At 44.3% G+C, this 19,959-nt stretch overlaps 1 long non-coding RNA gene across 2 annotated transcripts; it reads right to left on the reverse strand.

Annotated features, from left to right (window-relative positions):
• Positions 1–4,572: 4,572 nt before the first annotated feature.
• LOC102381226 lies at positions 4,573–18,811 on the reverse strand. Of its 2 annotated transcripts, XR_323536.3 has the most exons (5): positions 18,684–18,811; positions 14,658–14,757; positions 13,794–13,884; positions 13,140–13,187; positions 4,573–4,732 (listed from the first exon to the last, which is right to left on the reverse strand). It is a non-coding gene; the product is annotated as an uncharacterized LOC102381226 (long non-coding RNA). The 2 variants fall into 2 exon arrangements; XR_003093462.1 differs by lacking the exon at positions 4,573–4,732 and having other exon boundaries at positions 11,623–13,187.
• Between the last annotated feature and the right edge of the window lie 1,148 nt (positions 18,812–19,959).

Raw genomic sequence — 19,959 nt, forward strand, 5'->3', positions numbered from 1 at the left:
TGTGAATAATTTCATGCAAGCCAATAATGGGGCTCGAATTATAATACAAATGGCGGGAACTCTTTGCAAAGTGCATTTCTGTGCTGCAAAGAAGAAATGCACACTGCAAAGAAAGCTACAAATTGGCGGGAAAATAATTCAGTGGTGCCAAAGCACACACAAACAAAAATCATACCCTTGGGTTGTGACAAGTAAAGCTTCTAGTTTATTTTTAACTCGAGAAAAATATGTGTTGTTTTATATGTAATGATGAACCTCGCCATCTGGAGGTCTAGATCTGCCCATGGGGAGGTTATTGACCAGCTGATGATCAGTTACCTGGTTCTCTCCATCTGAACCCACCCCTGGATATATTTGCCAACCTTCAGAGAAAGATCTTGCAGTTATTTTCTCTAAGAGCAGTAGGTCTTTAAAGATGCCCTAAGTTTTTTCTGAGAGAGTAGATAGGGACTGGTTTGCATCTGCAACCAACACCACACATTCTGTCTCCAAGTCATGCAGATCACCCTTAATAATCCTTTTGACTCAGTATAAAGCAGGGACAGGCAAAGTCCAGCCCATGGGCCAGATCCGGTCAGCAGTGGGTTCCATTTCCCAGCCACCCCTGCATATGACTGGGGCCAGTCTTCAGGGAGACCCCAGCTGCACCTGCTCTGTGAAAGGTCAAGGTTGGGGTTGCCATGGAGACCAGCCTCAGCTGCACTGTCAGGGTGCATGGCAGGGCAGGGGGCTGCTCCAGAGCCACTGGGATCTTGTGATGGGGACAGCTTGCTTTGATGGGGACAGCTTGCTTCAGAGCCAGGGTAGAGCCGTGATCTGCAGCCTGCACACTCTGGGCAGGAGTGTGCAGGCTACAGATTGTGGCTCTGCCCTAGCTCTTTGCAGCGGTGACAGCCTGGTCTGAAGCAGGGGCAGAGCTGCGATCCCGTACCTGCACGCCCCTGCCTGGAGCATGCAGGTTACAGATCACAGCTCTGCAGCTTGCTTCCCCCCTTGCCAGGTCCCAGCAGCTCTGGAGCAGCCCTCTGCCCTGCTCTGCCATGTGCCCTGGTACTGGAACTACTTTCCCACATGAGATGTGGTATTAAATATATGTGAGTTGTGGGGCTTGGACAACCATTATTTCTATACTGAATCAAATAAAACCCTAGAACAGAAGCTCGCTGAGCTTTGGAAGGGATTCTGAACTGGATCCAAATATGGCTGTTAAGTAGGGCCTTGCTACACATTGCACTTTGAGTTGCTCAAATGTTGATTGGTGTTAGTCCCCATGGAGACTGGCTCCAGCCATTTGGGCAGGAGCTGCTGGGAAATGGAGTACAGCTACCGGCTGGATTGACCATTTTGCCCACCCCTGGTAGAGAGCCTGTTTGCATACACACCTTCCTCAGCTGGTACAATTAACAGCTCTTTTGTATTTACCCAAAGTCTTTCCTGAGACTTCAATGAGCTTCTGATTTTTCAGCAGAACTTCCTCAGAACCTGGAAACATGTCTCAGTGATCACATCTATGATGACAGTCAGAAAGGGCTCCCTGAACTACTGTTGTGCAGCCCGCAGCTCTGTGTCAAGGGGTTAGAGGGTTTTGCAGTGCATGGCATGCTGGAGCAACAGGAACATTTGGACAGGGGGATGGGGGGCATTAGCAATTGTCACTTTCTGTAAGTTAAACACATCCACTATATTGTTCTCTAGTCTTCCTTTTCCCTCTGTAGTCTGCTTGTCTCATTCACTTACCTATTATTATTTCTTTGGGTGTGAATATACATATATTTCCACAATACATAATACCATAGGACCCTATCTGATATAGAGCCTGAGGGCCAGTCCACTCTGCTTCAAGTGAGGCTGGGCCAAGTAGACTCCTCCCTCCCTTCCCCTTGACTTCTCTGGTACAGCATAGTTGCAGCGGCTCATCACAGTGAGCAGGCAGGCCAGCAGGATGACTACTCAGTGCACTGCATCATACCCTGTCCCATGTGGGCCCAGCTGCTTGTAGCTGCAGTGCCAGGACTCTGCAGTGCCCATAGAAAGCGAGGTGGGTGGGAAGGGGTAGATGCAGGGGTAGAGGAGTCTGTGCGCTGCACAGCCTGGTCCCGTAGCAAAGAGGCATGGGCCAGGCTGTGCAGCACACAGACTCCTCTCACTCCTCAGGTTCTTGGCAGAGGCCAGCAAGCCAGATAGGATCAACTGGCATCTGCCTTCTTTCCAACCCCCCCCCCCCCCCCCGCTTCCTCTCCCTCACCCAAGCTCATTAAGTGGTTCTCCAGCCCAAATAATTGCCCAGCCTTGAGGAAATAGGATAAGAATTCATAGTTGAAACCATGCTTAACGCACTTCAGTCTGGCTGATTTCATGTTCACGTTGGTTTGTATATTTCTGGCATTGATGTCAAATTGGTGTCCATTCATTCTTTCACATAGGGATTGCCCTGTCTGGCTACTGTAGACAGCAGAAGGGTACTATAAGCAGGTGATGGGGCATATGACATTGGCAGAGAAGCAGGTGAATAAACTGTGAATGTTATAATCTATGTTGTTTAGTCCAGTGACTATATAGTCTGTGTTGGTGATTTTTCTGTTAGCAAGGAATCCATATTACTTGCACAGTTTAAAGACTTTAGATTCACTTTGGCCTACATTACAATGATAAAGCTCCCAGTGAATTCACTTTGGACAAATCTTAGGGGCCCAAATTTGATGTAAGCCTTTGCACTGGCCCCTTGCATATGATGAATATTACCATTGAGTATCAAGTTTAATAATGAGCATTAAATAAAAATATACATTGGCATTTGGAAACTCACCAAACATGCTGAGTTCTTTTGAAACCAGGCCCATAGAAAATGAAATGCCCTGTCCTTGCTAGAAACATTTTCAGAGTAAAACTGAGGCACTTGTCCGTGATGGTGCAGAGGAACCTTGTTCCGGTGCTTCCCAAGCTCCATGTTTATTTTCCTAGTAGACAAGCTGCATCTAAATCCAATAAGAATAACCAATAGCATAACTAGGGCAGGGTGGTGGGAGCAGCTGGCCCAGGTGCTGATTTTGGGAGTAGAGGCAGAAAAATATCAACTCTCGTCACAGCTGCACAATCACACCAGTGACATGGCAGCAGCTGGAAGTCACTGTTGCCCCCATACATCCCACTGCGCCAGGTGGGACTGCCCCAGGCCTGACTGCCTTGTTATGCCTCTGGGAGCAGACATGTGAAATTTAATCACCTGATATCTTGGAAGTCAGACTACATGATCTAATGGCTCCTTCTAATCTTAACATTTATATGTGGATAAATAAATCAGGATTTAAGGTCTGAATGGCCTTCCCAAGGAAGGATGAGTAAAGCCTGAACCATAAAGATTTCCTACCTCCACTTTATGCATCTAAAAATTCCAGTTTCCAGGCTGTCAGTTTCTCCTCCTCCAGATCCTCATCCTCTCTCTCTCACCGCTAGATTCACACTCTGTCTGATTTGTGTGACACACTAGCTAGATCCTACATTTAAAATAGACACTTATGAGTCACCTGCTGTTCAGCAAAGCATTCCAAAAACACTTTAGATACATAAGATAAGGCCTTAAGAAACAATCTAAAAACTCTGCATCATTTCTCCAGATGTTCTTTCTTGTGCACTCTGAAACTGCTGCAATTTTTTAGAATAGCATGGTGTTTTAGACATGACTGAAATGAATCTGATTAGTGCCCATCACTATTTTTTTTTAAATAAGGACTTTGGCCATCACTTTAAAATGCACTAGTCAAAATGTACAGACCATGTGTCTAGTCTCACCCTCCTGCTTCCTGAACTGAAAAAAATTATATACTTTTTGTTAGAGGAGCCTTTAAGAGCTAGATAGCAGAAGCAAACCTATGCCTTTGACATGATATAAACTGCATGTGAATTTTACTCTTTCAGCATCCCGTTCTTTTTCATGGAGCAATCTCTAGAATGTATGTTTCCAGTGGATAGTGGAAATGTCTCATGAATGAATTTACTATCATCAAGTTCATAAAATTAAGTGATAGCAAGCTGATCCATACGTTTAAATTTCTCCATGCTCCCAGTAAAGAACAAATGTTTTCAAATTATATCAAAATCATTTCTATAAGGAAAGCCCTTAGTTATTTAAATCTTTCCACAAAGACATTCTAACATATGTTTAGACACATTTTATTTCAGGTTGATTAGGTTATATCAGGTTGATTAGGTTACATTGACCTGTCATAACATAACCCAACATTTGTTCCATCTGAGATTAGCAGATTGAGACCAAATACAGAAATCTTATCTCACTGTCTTTAATTCTTATTCCTCTGGCTATTTCAGTCAGGAGCCCATATTCTAAAACAATGCCTGCAGGAGCATTTATGAGACTGCAGAAGTGGATGAAACTCACCTTTGTACGAAGGCCTGTTTCACATAAATCCTCTTTAAGCTCCATTTAAAAGTTTTATCTGCTTACCAACTGCCTGATAATCATTTTTTTAGTCTGGACCGTTTGAGATCACACACTTGTTTATGGCACTAACCTAGAGGTAAGAGGCAGAAGTGAAGCTACTTATTAGCCTGGGCATTTGTTCATTTATTTCTATTAAAAAACCATTAACATGGTTTGTACAAAGTTTGTACTAAGACTCAAGCTTTGTTGCATGACGCAGCATTGTTCTCCACTTCCTTTCCCACTCTTCTGGAACACCTCGGGTAGGAATGAAGGTGTCTGCATTGCAAGTCTCTGATAAAGAAAAAACAAGGTAGCAACATAGTTTACAGTACAGGGGATGCTTAAAGCAAGCTAGTCAAGTCTTCTCCCTCACCCTGAGACCCAAGCAGAAATAAGTCTGGGAGCAGTGTCTCATGTAACAATCTGCACTGAGCACAAAATAGCTGATGGTCTCTGCAAACAGCACAGTCCTTGTAGATTTGGAGCACCATTTGGGCATTCAGAAAATAAGTAGAGACCTAAACTAGAGTTGTACAGACAGATTTGAGAGGACTGCAAGTAAGGAATCGCTTGAAATAGTTAACGACTTGTGAAGCCATAAATTTACCATGTGACATGACTCACCAGGGCCAACTTCAGGGTTTAAGATGAAATGTTTTCAAAGTTCACATTGTGTTTGTCAATTAAGTTTCAGGGACCTGGAAAGTGTTAGCATTTTTAATGACTAGAACTAAGCTTGGAAGCTAACACTCAATTCAGATAAATGGAGGAAGTTCACACCTGTGCTGCTGCCAGGTTGCTTCAGTCTGTCTGCCTGAAGAGCAAGCAGACTAGAAGGGTATGGATTTGACAATGTTTGCAAGCAGATGTGATGGAAATTGTGTTTTATATTTTAAATAAGGAAAACTGCACTCCTGTAGAACACAGCAGACTCCCTGGGAACAGTGCAAGCCTGTAGCCTTCAGGGATGTATTTAGTAACTGTTTTGGTCCGAGACAAAAAGAAATGCAAAACTCTAGAACTCTTGGTTCAGAGATGATCCCTTTTATTAGACCAACTCAAAAAACTGCAAAAAAAAAATCTTTTCTGCAAGCTTTTGGGTGCACACACCCTTCCACAGGCTCAGAAAAAATTAAAGATGGTAAAAAGTCCCCACAGGTAGAAAGTAAACGTATGGGCTTTTTCCACCTATGGGGACTTTTTACCATCTTTAATTTTTCCTGAGCCTGAATGAAGAAGGGTGTGCGTGCCCAAAAGCTTACAGAAAAAAAAAATTTTTTTTTTTGCAATTTTTTAGTTGTCCTAATAGAAAGTATCAAGTCTGCAGCCTGAATTTTTGGCATCAGAATATTTATTTCTCTTTGTTAATGAATGTAAATTCAACAGACAGTTTTGTCATTGCCACCAAAAATCACTGCATGAGTTAAACAGTCACACAGTCTGGTAATTGCTTCTCAAGAAAAAAACATCATCTTGAACCCACTATGCAGCAGTAAGTGGAATAACTGCCATGCTACAGGTTCCCTTACCAGAAGATTTGTAAAGCGTATGGCGTCTGCTATGCTAGCTGAGAGGTTAGCCATTCTGCATGTACCTTGTATATACTAGTAACCAATACAAAGCAAACAAAAGACTGAAAGCTAGCTTAAGCTATTTACATGCTGTATCACTAAGCATAATCTATAGATCACAGTTTTCTTAGCAATCCATTTTTGACAGAACATACTTGAAACATGTTGCTCCCATGCCTCGTCTCTCTTTCCTTGGTAACTAGTCTGTTAGCGAGATAAAACGGTTATCCCCACAAGAAACAGGAGTAACCCAAATGCCTAATGTTTGGGAGGGAGGAGGGAGGAAACATAAGGGGATGGGGTGGCAAGAAGAAAGTAGGGTGAAAACTGCATCCATATCCAGTGGTTGGCATCCTGGGCCCATTGGAACTGCCCAAATGGTTTCATTTAGCATTGGTACTAGGATGGAGTTTCTTACAGTTCTTCAGGATGTTACACTCTTACCACAAATAAATCCCTCAGTTTCTTGGATTTGGTTGCTGCAGCCAGTCTTCCCTGTCTTTCACTCTTTCACTTGTTTTCATGGAGTTGCCTCATTTGCATTGCTGGTGTCATCACCCTCTTTCATCTAACCCCATATTTTATTTCCCAACCATCATTCCTGATGTCTCTTTCATGTTCATAGTAGTTCATAGTTGGTAGGGTCAGAAGGGACCTGAGCAGGTCATCAAGTCCGACCCCCTGCCATGGCAGGAAAGAATGCTGGAATCAAATGACCCCAGCCAGGTGATTATCTAGCCTCCTTTTGAAGAGCCCCAGGGTAGTAGCGAGCACCACTTCCCTTGGCAGTTGGTTCCAGATCCTAGCCGCCCGGGCTGTGAAGGAGTACTTCCTGATGTCTAGCCTGAATCTACCCTCAATCAACTTGTGGCTGTTATTCCTAGTTACTCCTGGTAGTGCTCGGGGGAACAGGGACTCTCCCATTCCCTGCTGGTCCCCCCTGGCAAGTTTATAGATGGCCACCAGATCCCCTCTCAGCCTTTTCTTGTGGAGGCTGAACACGTTCAGATCCTGTAGCCTCTCTTCGTAGGGCCTGCTCTGCTGCCCCCAACCGTGCGAGTGGCTCTCCTCCAGACCCTCTCAATGCTATACACATCCCTCCTGAAGTGTGGTGCCCAGAACCGGACGCAATACTCCAACTGTGGCCTGACCAATGTCGCATAGAGGGAGAGGATCACCTCCTTGGACCTGCTTGTGATGCATCTGTGGATGCATGACAAGTTGCGGTTAGCCTTACTGACTGTGTTCTCACATTGGCAGCCCATGTTCTTCTTGGAATCAATAATGACTGCAAGATCCTTTTCTGACTGTGCTGATGAGAAGGGAGTTCCCCAGGCCGTAGGTATGCTGCTGGTTCTTCCTCCCCAGGTGCAGTACCCTGCACTTGTCAGCGTCGAATCCCATTCTATTCTCATCCACCCACCCCTGTAACCTGTCCAGATCTCCCTGTAGCCTGTCCCTCCCTTCTAGCGTGCCCACCTCTCCCCACATCTTAGTGTCATCTGCAAATTTGAACAAGGTGCTTTTCACCCCCTCATCCAAGTCGCTGATAAAGATGTTGAACAGTACAGGCCTGAGGACTGAGCCCTGGGGGACTCCACTGCCCACATCCCTCCAGGTTGAAAATGACCCATCCACCACCACTCTCTGGGTGTGGCCCTGCAGCCAATTTGCCACCCGTCTGACTGCATAGGCATCAACACCACAGTCGCCTAATTTTTTAATGAGAATGGGGTGAGATACAGTGTCGAAGGCCTTCCTAAAGTCCAGAAAGACTATGTCCACCGTGACACCCATGTCCAAGGATTTTGTGACCTAGTCATAAAAGGCAACCAGGTTGGTCTGACAGGACATGCCCCAAATGAACCCATGTTGGTTGCCCCTGAGCATAATTTCCCCTGCTGGTACCTCGCAGATGTGCTCCTGGATAATTTTCTCAAAGAGCTTCCCCAGGTAAGACTAACGGGCCTATGGTTACATGGGTCTTCCTTCCTCCCTTTTCTGAAAATGGGGACCACATTGGCCCATTTCCAGTCCTCTGGCACCTGGCCAGAGCACCACAAGTGCTTGTAAAGCTGTACCAGGGGTCCCGCAATGACCCCTGCCAATTCCCACAGCACCCTGGGGTGGAGATCATCTGGACCCGCTGATTTAAACATGTCCAGCCCCACCAGAAGTTCCCTAACTAGGTCCTCCCTGACCCTAGGCCTGGTGGTGCCTCTCCTCAATCCGTCCAGCATCCCAGTGGGGGAGATGTCCTGGTTCCTCCCCTAGGACAGGACCTATTATGCAAGCACCTCACTACTCCCTAGTTCTGCTATGATTAAAAAGAAATAAATACCTAAAATACAACAGACAAACTGATCTTCTCTTTGGCATGGAAACAGCAGGAAACATACTGGTTCCAGGATTCCTTCTTTCCTTCTGCCATTTAACTGGATATCACTCCACAAACTGTTGTTCTGCTGTTTTTAACTTTCTGACTTCAGAACCAACCACTTGCCATAAAAAGCTACCTCTCAAACCCTTTAAACTGCATTACAGTTTGCACTGCTCTTGGAAGGCCATTGCCATTTTTTTCAGTCAATGTCATAGTGTGGCTGGAGCTGGCCCTGGAAGATTACATCTTTACCGTGGAATAGTTGAGCACAAGTGGATTGTCCTCACTGTAAAGCCTTACTCAGCCCAGACTGGTGTACAAGCAACTATAGGCCCGTAAGCCTCACCTCGGTCCTTGGGAAGATCTTGTAGAAAATCATCAAGGAGCACATCTGTGGGGGGCCTGCAGGGGAGATCATGCTCAGGGGTAATCAGCATGGATTCATCAAAGGCAGGTGCTGCCTGACCAAACTGATTGCCTTTTATGACCAGGTAACTAAATCTTTGGATGATGGTGTCGCCATGGACGTAGTCTTTCTAGACTTTAGGAAGGCCTTTGACACTGTCTCTCACCCCATCCTCATCAATAAATTAAGCGACTGTGGCATCGATGCCTACACAGTTGGATGGGTAAAAAACTGGCTGATGGGGTGCACCCAGAGATTAATGGTAGATGGGTCATACTCAGCCTGGCGAGATGTGAGCAGTGGGGTACCGCAGGGCTCAGTCCTTGGGCATGCACTGTTTAACATCTTCATCAGTGACTTGGACGAGGGGTAGGAAAGCACATTGTCCAAGTTTGCTGATGATACTAAGATGTGGGGTGAGGTGGGCACACTTGAAGGGAGAGAGAGGCTGCAACTAGATTTAAACAGACTACAAAAGTGGGCAGATGAGAATAGGATGGGGTTCAATGTAGACAAGTACAGGGTGCTGCACCTTGGGAGAAGGAATCCACAGCATACATACAGGCTGGGGAGTTCCCCTCTTGAAAGCACAGAGGCGGAAAGGGATCTTGGAGTCATGATTGACTCCAAGATGAACATGAGCTGTCAATGCCAGACCGCCGCCAGCAAGGCCAGCCATACCTTGTCATGCATCCAAAGGTGCATCTCAAGCTGGTCCAGAGAGGTGATACTCCCCCTCTATGCGACTTTGGTCAGGCCACAGTTGGAGTACTGTGTCCAGTACTGGGCGCTGCACTTCAAAAGGGATGTGGCCAGCCTGGAGAGGGTTCAGAGGAGGGCCACCCGCTTGGTAAGAGGGCAGCAGGACAGGCCTTACGAGGAGAGACTGAGGGACTTGAACCTGTTCAGCCTCAGCAAGAGGAGGCTGAGGGGAGACCTGGTGGCTGCCTACAAACTCATCAGGGAAGATCATCAGCAAATAGGAAGATCCCTTTTCTCCCCAGCACCACCTGGGGTAATGAGGAACAATGGTAATAAGCTGATGGAGAATAGGTTTAGGTTACAGATCAGAAGGCAATATTTTACAGTTAGGGTGGCCAGAATCTGGAACCAACTTCCTAGGGAAGTGGTCCTCGCCCCTACCTTGGGCATATTCAAGAGGAGGTTGGACGATCACCTGTCTGGGGTCTTGTGAACCCAGCATTCATTCCTGCCTGTGGCAGGGGGTCAGGCTAGATGATCTGTTCAGGTCCCTCCTGACCCTAGCTACTATGAAACTATGTGACTAGAAAAGTAAGTGCAGGGCAGCAAGCAGGCCTAAAGCCAGGATGGATAAATTGTCACAGTAGTCTTTTTCTTGGATTCCAAATGTAGAATACCCAGAAGCAGAAAAAGCCTGAGTTTCATCACTGAATGCTGCTATTCTCCTGAAAACAAAAACAAAACCAACAGGGCCTTTCCTGGCTCAAAGAGGTATCTCCCTGTAAAATGAATCTCCTCTGCAGGCTGAGTCCCGGTGGGGGATCAGCAAGTTTGAGCTAGTAGAAGGGTCACAGCTGGGTGGCATCCTTCTCAATTAGTAATGATCCTGGAAGATCTCCCAACACTTAATTAGACACAGTTGAAAATGTCATGCTGTTTTCTAATGCTGACATGAATGGGAAACTGCCAAAATGGCAAAGATCACTCATCCAGCTCGCCAGGGCATTGTATGACTCATGGTTCAGCAAAACATCTGATATAGACCAACGTGCATGTCCAGAAAGCCTTTTTTATTCTATGCAGATTCCTCTTCACAAGGGGGGGGGGGGCAGGGAGAGGACATTTTTCTTTAGAAAAACATAATAGAAATTATAGGAAATTTTGATTTCGATGGCAAGCTATGCCAATCAGCTCCCTAACACAAGCTTGCTGACCTAGATCAGATAAAAAATCACACCCTTGGGTTGTGACAGATAGAAGTGGTGACAGAGATATTTCTATGTCCAGCCTGTCCTGAAACACCTTAAGATGTAACCCTTCATGGCACAATGCCTAACAAGTAAGAGGAAAAGGGGATTATAATTGCTTATGAAAGAAAATGAAAACACAGAACAAAAACTTGGAGTTTACAGGGATTTCAAAGCACTGAGATAAAACATTTCACCCATCTTCATGCCCACTTCAGGCTCAAAAAGCCCTAGGAAACCTAGTTAATGCATATACACAATCCCACTTATAACCATGCATGTGGTGGGTGTTGCCCACTTAAATGAGAGAGGTCCAAAAGTGTGTGCATGCTTATTGTGTAGCACCGGCTAGTCCTGCCTTGGCTGTCTTGTTTGATCAGTTGCTGCCAGTCACACTAAACTAAAGCCAAACTATGTGAAAACAAATGAAGACAAGGAATGACATTACAAGCTCCTATCAAACCTGTTTCACCTTCAAACTATATGGAGCAACATAAACCTTGAACACAAGAGGGAAGATGGAGAAATGCTTTTGAAATTGCACTATTTTATCAGCATGAAAAATAGGGCAGTGTCCTAGTTTTCTGCTTTCTGTCTGTTGCAGCTGGGGTATAAATATCTGCCAATGAAAACAGCTAGAAGGACAAGGCGAGCACGTGTGGGTGTGACTTAATTGAGGTGTCATGGGGTCTAATCCTGCCTTCTGATAGCTAGTCACAACCCCCACTGAAACAGGTAGAAACTGTGCCTACATATCTGATGCAGGCTTTCACTTACAATTTTTCTCCAGAGGCTTGAATTCCAGCTGCCGCAGAAACTTTCTGCAGTGCTGCCCTAGGCTAAACAGAAGACATGTTTTTTACAACATGGCCCCATACAATGCATTGTGGTCACCAGGCTGCTGCAAGGGGATACAGTTGCTGAGTCCAACAGGCTTTTAAGCAAATTGGGCAGGGATGGAGTCTTGCCATTGTTTCTAGCTCTGGGGTTAGAAGGGCATCAGTCCTCTTATTTGGGACATGTACTGCTTGGTCCCAAGATCCTTGTCTCAGACTTGCTGAGTCCTTGCCTTGCCACAGCCTCGTGTACACGCTCTCCCAGTTCCAAATAAGCTGTTGGCATTCGAGGTGTCTTTTTTAACCACTTCAGGGTTGTGGCAGCAAAGCAAAGAACACAGGCTCAACACAGAAATATCTTAAGCACAGATACTTTCATTTTGTGGCATTCGAGAAGGGGGAGGACCATGACTTTCATGACCTTTTTTATTTTCATGCTCTTATGAATATGAGATCTAAGAAGGATGTTTATGTCTCTGTTCTTCAACGGTTTATCGGTAACAGCAATATCATTATGGCAGCTGCTTCATGTCTCTGACTTGCCGGCTTTTCTTTCCTGTCCCTGGCTTTCCCATCCAGGCCCTAGTTTGTCATTCAGCTTCCTTCTCATTTTCTTCCAGCTTACCACCTACTCAGTTTTCTACCCACAGCTAGTTCCCTCCATAGACCCCTTACACTGCCTGCTTTTCTGAACTGGGCCCTTGGTCCTTCCAGGATTCTTCTTTCTTGTTATTGTGTCCTGTCACCATGTTCAACTTTGGGGCCAGAAATGGGTACATACTATTGCTCAATTTGTAGCCTTAGCAAGGTCCTCATTGGTGCATGGCTCTCCCATATGTGGGCAGGCCAGTGGTGTTCTGTGCTCTGAACGTTTCCATATGGTGTTTGTGTTGTTGGAATATCTCCACCATGGCATGGCCTGAAGCCTAACTTTTCCCCTCAAGTTCTTTCTAGACAGGACTGCAGATTAAACTTGAAAGAGTCCCTCAGGATCAGGCACCTTTCAGTATTTTCAATTGATGTAGCTCATTCCATTCACAGATTTCAAAGTGCTTTATAAACATCATTAGCTGAAAAACCCTCAGAGTCTGTGACGCAGGCCAGGTATCCTGATTCCTAGTCCCTGATTCTAAAAAACCTTACTCCAGCTCAAGATCATGATTCCTGTTAGTCCCTTTGTTGCTTCATCTTCAGGAACCTTTACTTCACCTTGGATGTCGCTGTATTTCACGTATAATACTACTCCCAGTATCAAAAGCGAACCCAGAGATTTTGTTCAGAAGTGTAGAAGACATAACCCCCCCTTTCAAGGGCCGTGGAACAAAGGAGGCTGTGAAGATCTGAAAAACATTCTTTCCACTTTCACTGTCACAGAAGACAATGCTAAACGAGCGCCGCTTCCCCTCAGTATTAATTATTAATGAAGACAGAACACTGGAGCAGTTCAGCTGAAGGATAAAAGAGTGATTCACAGCCAACACTGCCCTGTGACTCCAGTATCCTGTTCATGCTTTCACAGAGATTCAGTGTACTTGCAACGGCACACAAGACAGTACCTTCTGCTTAGTGGGGGACTTCGACTTAATGATGGCATGTGGAATGTCCTGGCAAAAAAATCAGAACAGTAATTATAGCAGATCCTATGTATACAAGACACGTAGTTATGCTTGAGTTACAACATGGTGTTCTGGATTTTTCAGGCTGGTTTAGATGACTGACTGCTATTGATTTTTCCCCTCTCCTTACAAAATGTATCTATACACTAAAATACACATGTTAATGCAAGTGTGTGGCTGAAACATTTTTGTCCACTATCAGCTCATATAATAGAATCTGAAAATAAACTAACCCAGTGTTTAAAATTCTGGATCCCTTCAGTTTGGAAACAAAAAGGCAGGATATTTGGCACATCTCCTAGGTAATAGATTCTAAGTGAACAGTTATTGAGACAGCTTCCACTGAACATATGGGTTATCTTGGGATAAAACAGGAAACTTACACTGTACCCAAAAGGTTTCATGCCAGCACAAATGAGTAGACAATTCCGGGGTCATGTGGCCATTAAAGAGAACACTTTGCCTTAATTAAGGGTCCAGATTTAGCACCTTTTCTGATTGTTCAAATATGGTCAATGGAGAGTGCCCCTCTAGCTGGAAACTCCCTGGCAGCCCCCATATTGCTGGTGGAACGTCTCCCTGCATGATGCTTACCTCCCAAGCAGGCAGCTATGCTGTGAATCAGCTGGTGCACCAGATGGTCTCAAGATGTAACCATATGTATGGCACATTGCAGTGGTCTAATCTTGAGATGACAAAGGCAGGGATAAGAACAGATAGGTCTTTGTTGAACAGGAAGGGTTGTACTTCAGAAAATTCAGATAGAAAAATACCTTCTTGGTCCTGCCAGCTATTTTTGCATCCAGTAGTAGCTCTGGACCTATGTCAGATTTTACTAAATGCTCCGGTAGTTGGAATAGCCAAATAAGCATTGAAGGCTATGCTCAGATACTACAGGCTCTATTATAAATGCCAAGATAGGCATCAGTTTACTAGTAATAAAAGGCAGATGCACTCTTTCAGTCAGCATTCAATCAGAGATAAAGCGTGCCAGTTCTCCTCACTGTTTCTACAAGTTTAAGAAAAATGAGTGAAATTCATTGCTATATCTAACTAATGCTGTGGCAGAGTTGGGGAAGGGGAAACTGGATCTTAAGTAACACAGATTTTGGTCAAGTAGCCAAATATACCATGGTTATCACACATACATCCTCTGCTATTATGAATGGGCTTCTGTGTTCTTTTTTTCTTTTTTCAAAGGGTCTTTCAGTGGTTTCTTGGTAACAGAATGGTTTAAGGCCAATATTGAAATTAGTCTTAAGACACAAATACAATGATTTTGGAGACCTCACCTAGCTGGAGATCCTGTTTGAGCCAATAATATCCAGCTTATAGAAAAAGAGTCTTTTTGTGAATCAGGACAGCTTGTTTATATACTCTTTCACCAATAGGAAGCCATTCTCTCTGGTGGCTAGTTCAGCATTTTTTTCTTCGGGGTCCCACTCCCACCACACTTACATGCTTTGTGCTCTGTGGTCTCCACTCAGTTTGCTGAGCCCTTAACAGGGAACTCCCAGAACGCAGATGATCTGCACATGGTGTTAGCTCTATCCAATGCCTGCTGACAACACAGGGAGGTGGTTACAGCCTTTATTGGTGGTGAAGGGAAGGCACTGAAGCATCATCTCTGTCAGTCCTGCAAATATTGTCTATTGTCTTAAAGTAGGGCTTTAAGTGATTGCTTCTCAGTTTTGGAGGACATGGTGTCCCATCCAGAAGAAAATCATTACTCAGGCAAGCCCCAAGGCTTTCCCAGAAAACACCTGCTATAATAAGAGGCTCTGTTTTGAAGACACAGACAACTGCAGAGACTCACAATGGTTCAGGTGTTCAAATAAACATCCAATCCCACCTACAGCAAACCTTCTGGCTTCTGAGGCTGATTTATCATTAACTAATGGAACAAAATGCCTTAGCACAAAGCTTCAGCCAGTTAGCCAGTAGTACAAAACTTCCAACCAGGTTCACAACACTAAAATGCTCCACTGTTTATAAAAACCTTCTAACCCTGTTCATAATCCCAGTAGTTTTTTAGCCATGGGTTAAGCACTGACCACCCAGGAGAAAGCAAGCCAGCCAACCTGCTCAACAAACATGTTTCATCACCACCCACACTTCCTCCTTGATGACAGTTTGTGCAAAGGGCCCATCTGGACTGGATGAACTTCAGGAATCCCACCAGCAGCCATCACAGAGGAAAACAGCACAGTGCCCCAGCTCATATCACTCAACTGGCAGAGCTCCAGGGGCAAAGCATCAAAATCAACAGAGCAGAAGGCCCAAGGTTTAAAGCCACCTGCGTCAGACATAAGTGCTTGTATTTCAATAGTCCCTGCTAAGAAATATTAAATACATACTTCCTGCATTGTGCACAATGTAATCATCTCTTTGGACAGGCAAGCATCAGCAGAACAATGGAAGCCCCTGCTGTTATTCATATTTATTAAAGGGACATAGTCCAAGTCAGGCTCACACTGTTGGAAAATGTGTGCTACCCAATACTTTTTTTTTTTTTTTTTTTTTTAAGACAGGCCTGTTAAATTCTATTGCCTAAGTCGAGTGAAAGGCAGAAAGTAAACAAATCAATGGGAATCGGCAAATCACATTTTTCAGAGTCTTTCAGCTTCAGTACTCTCAGAGGAAAAGAGCTCTAATTCTAATCTACTTTATATTTCAGGGCTCTTATATGGTTTGTGGACCATCCAGGGTTTAAGATTCTTACAAGAAATCTTTCTTCTGCATCTGGGTCCACCTGGCCATGCATAACAACAAGACCTTTAGGGCCTTGCTACATGTTGCACTTTAAGGTGCTCAAATGTTGATCGATGTTAGTGCTAGCTTGAGTTTGGAGCAGTCACATCTTAAGGCTAAACACCTTCTCCGATAGTCCCTCACCTGCACAGATGTACACAGAGAGCTGGGAGCAGGGGCCTGACTAGGAGCCACAGCTCTGAGTTGCCACTAGAGGGATGATGAGTTGGGACAGGCTTCCATCCCTGCTCTAGGTGAGGGGTATGAGACAGGTGGGGGGGGACGGGACATAAAGTTGGGAGGCAGAGAGTTAATGGGATGGGGGTGTGTAATGAAATGGGAGGTGGAAAGGAAATGGGAGTGGGGGAAGGGTGGTGAAACGATGTCAGCCAGCCACTGAAGGATACAATACAAAGAAGTACAAAAAGAAAAAGAATTAAAAAAAATAAAGAAGTACATTAAAGAAAGTCTCATATTTTAATAACTTGGGATTTGCGAATAGGATGCAAAGGCTACTGGTTGTGCTTCCTGGTGACTGGGTTGTGGGAACAGTGAAGGAAGGCACTTTTGGGGAAGGTACTGCCCCTGCCCTAGGAAGGAAGCCCCAGGTCACAGGGAACCAATCCAGACCCCTATCTTGTTTTTGCCCCCCACCCACCTAGACGCCACTCCTGGACCTGTCCATGCCCTGTGACCTGGCTACCTGGTATGTGCTCTGCAGGCTGTTTGCACAGGGTTGAGTACACCCCAGGGATGCAAAGGGGAGTTGGCTTGGTGCCAGGATCACCCCCTGGGCAGTAAAGTTCAGGTGCATGGAAGCATTTGTCCACACAGAATATGAACACTGTATGCAGTCTCCGTTACTCCAAGCCAGAAAGGATATTGCATCATTGGAAGAGGTTCCAAGGACAGTAAAGATGGTTCAGGAATGGGGAATCTGTCATGTAAAGAGAAGGTTACAAGAAAGGCAATGTTTACCGCAGAAAGGAAACAAAGGAGAGGGGACATAATCGAAATGTATAACATAATGCCCAAGTCAAGGAGAGTAGGTTGGGAGCTTCTGTTATGTCTTCTAACCCAAGAACATGAACAGCATAATTCTGTATTGCATGGAAATGGGTTTTCTTGAATGCATTTTGCATTTACCACCATTCTGTTTTGTTGAATGTCCCCAATTCCCTTCAACTGGACATCACTGAGGCCAGGAATTCAGTAAGACACAAAGAGGGGTATGATATTTGCATAGATTGCAAGAGTATCCCACACAGCAGCAATGCTGACAAAAGGTATTAGAAAGAAGATAACAGCCCATGTTTCAGGTTTTAAATGTGCATGAGGAACTTAACGGGGAGCAGATATTCCCATATACGCCTACTTCAATGTTTCTTAGACCTTCTAAAGCAGATGGTGCTGGTCACTGTAAGAGAGAAGCCTTTTGATATGCCATTCGGGGTGGTGGGCCAAAGCCCACCAGGTAGAGCTATAAGCCCTCCTTGGTGATGGGGGCCACTAAGGGCATATCAATGATTATTTGGGATAACATGAAAAAAAAAACAGGGATAGGAGTGAGGATCAGAGGTTCATAATGAGTGCACAGAGAGGCACACTGAGCAGAACAGTGGCCAGGGGAGTAGCCATTGCTATTATTAGATCTTTTGCAGTTAGCTGTATTGGTATAATTACAAAGAGACTATCACTGTCATTATCTGTTCAACACTAGGCTCATTTACTCCTCTGGAAACCTGCATTGTAATCAGAATCATTCTACAACCTCCATTCTGCTGCATAGCACTACTTTGAGGGTTCTGAATTCCTGGATTTCATTCATTCATTTTCCCATTCATGTGGCCCTAAAAAGATATTTCTGTGTTAGCAGAAAAATGATTTTAACCTGTGTTGCACATAGTACTCATTGAAATGCTATTTTCTTACTGCAAGGCTATATACTGGAAAATGCTAACACACCTGACTTTTGTGCAACCCTGCGTCAGGAAAAGTTCTCATTACAAGTAATTGCAATTGTTCTCTTCAGTCCATCTGATGAAAGATATTTTAGAAGATTTCCCAATAGGCAAAAGCCTCTTTAGTTTAGCTCACACACAGATTATATGAAATTGCATTCTCAAGACTTCCTATATAGACTTTATAATAATAATAAAAGGGTGTCTGTTTGTAGAGCTTTAAAATCACAATCACATATACTAGAACTAAGCCTGTAAAAATAGCTGTTAAATGTCCTAAAGGTGCTTTAGTAACTATTATTCATACTGGACATAAAACATAGGAAAGAAAAACAATTATGCTTTTACATATTTTTTTACGTTATATGTAAGTATATATAGTTGTATAGTGTCTCTGATGTCATAATTTTACAAGTCCTCATCCATGGCACCTTTTAAGAAAAATAGGGTAAATTACACACAAATTTCTCATAAAGAATTTCCAGATCCTTTAACAAAGTAGGACAAACCCCATTTTGTATTGTAACCTCTATTTTATTTAAGGAGTAAGCTGGTCAAAAATAGCATTTTCAATACAAAGGGAAACCTTCCCTTCCCTTCCCTTCCTTGCCCCTCCTAATTTTCTTTCCTTCTGAATAAAGCCGAAACAAAGATCTGTGAAAACAAAAAGCTGCCTTACACCTGCTATCTACTAAGTGATATTGATATTCTTGCCAGTCTTACTAATAAAAGCAGTTGTAAAATTAAACAAAACCTTTAAAATGAAACAAACCTTTGTCTCTAAAAGAATTCAGCTGGAAATCTAAGGCAGTCCTAGACTTGGTGGTGTCAGGAATCAGCACAAGAAGCACAATAATTAGACCCCAGCTGGGCCTGGTAATGGAAGTAGGCCTGGCCACTTACCCCCAGCTGGTCCCAGTCACCTACATGGGCATGGCAGCCTGCTTATAATCAGCAGCTCCTTCAGTACTCTGCAGGCTACTCTGGAGGAGAGAGGCTTTTCATTTGCTAGCCTTGGGCTTCTGACTTCTGTTTCCTGCTGGTTGATTCCTACTTTCCCAAGTCCTGGTTCCTGCCTGCCAGATCTTGGCACTCCCTGGGTTGGGATTCCAGACCAGAGCCCTCTCTTCTGTGACAAGGATGGGAAGAAAGGGTCCCAACTGCAGTCTGGAGATTAGAAACAGGCAGGTCAGTAAGGGACAAAGTCATGGGCAATCATCTTAATAAAGTCTCAAGGCAAGGGCAGAATCAAGATTGGGATCACTGGCTTCCACTGATATTTTTTCTGTGTAGAGATGGGCAGCAACACTGATGCATAGGTGCTTTTAGTTACTGCAGCTTGCTAATTAAAGCTCCTGGTGCCATGTCCCACAACACACATGACAATGCCTGTAGTGAATGGGTTCACTCTTAGCCAACTGATGTCCATATAGGGCTTTTTTCTTTCTGGGAAAACATTCATAAAACACCACAAAGGAGCAAAAGAAAGGGGGGAAAAAGCCATACATTTCCTCTTCTTTCTTTTTAGGTCACATTTAGGCTTCTGTTTTCTGGGTTTAACTATAATAGAAGGTAATTTTATATTTCATTTAAGGTCAGGTCATACTGTGTGCATGTATAAGCACTGTGATTACTACCCCAACATCAGTCTTTCATCTTTCACATAGTAGTTTGTTCCAATTTCTGCCTCACACTCTATCTTTGGTAACAGCACCTAACAGCCACCTCAAAAGGAATGGAGAGAAACAAGGCCAAGGCCAGTAGGACATGAAGGAAAGTATATACTAACTAAGGGATGTTTCACACTGAAGAGCTCTGGAGAACATTGCATCTCTTTGAAGGACAGTGCTTGCCAAAGAAAAAATGCCTAAAGTTTGCTGCCCCCTGCACTGAACAGTGATCAATTGCTTGATGTAACATTCAGGAATTTTTATTCTGAGTGTCCCTTTTACAATCACACTGGGAGTCCTTAAAACTTGTGTCCACATGGATAATGTCACATAATCCATAATATGTCCAAGTGGGATGCTGTCTAGGCTCTGACACAT

Source organism: Alligator sinensis, unplaced genomic scaffold, assembly GCF_000455745.1.
Source record: "Alligator sinensis unplaced genomic scaffold, ASM45574v1 scaffold123_1, whole genome shotgun sequence".
Lineage (NCBI taxonomy): Eukaryota > Metazoa > Chordata > Crocodylia > Alligatoridae > Alligator > Alligator sinensis.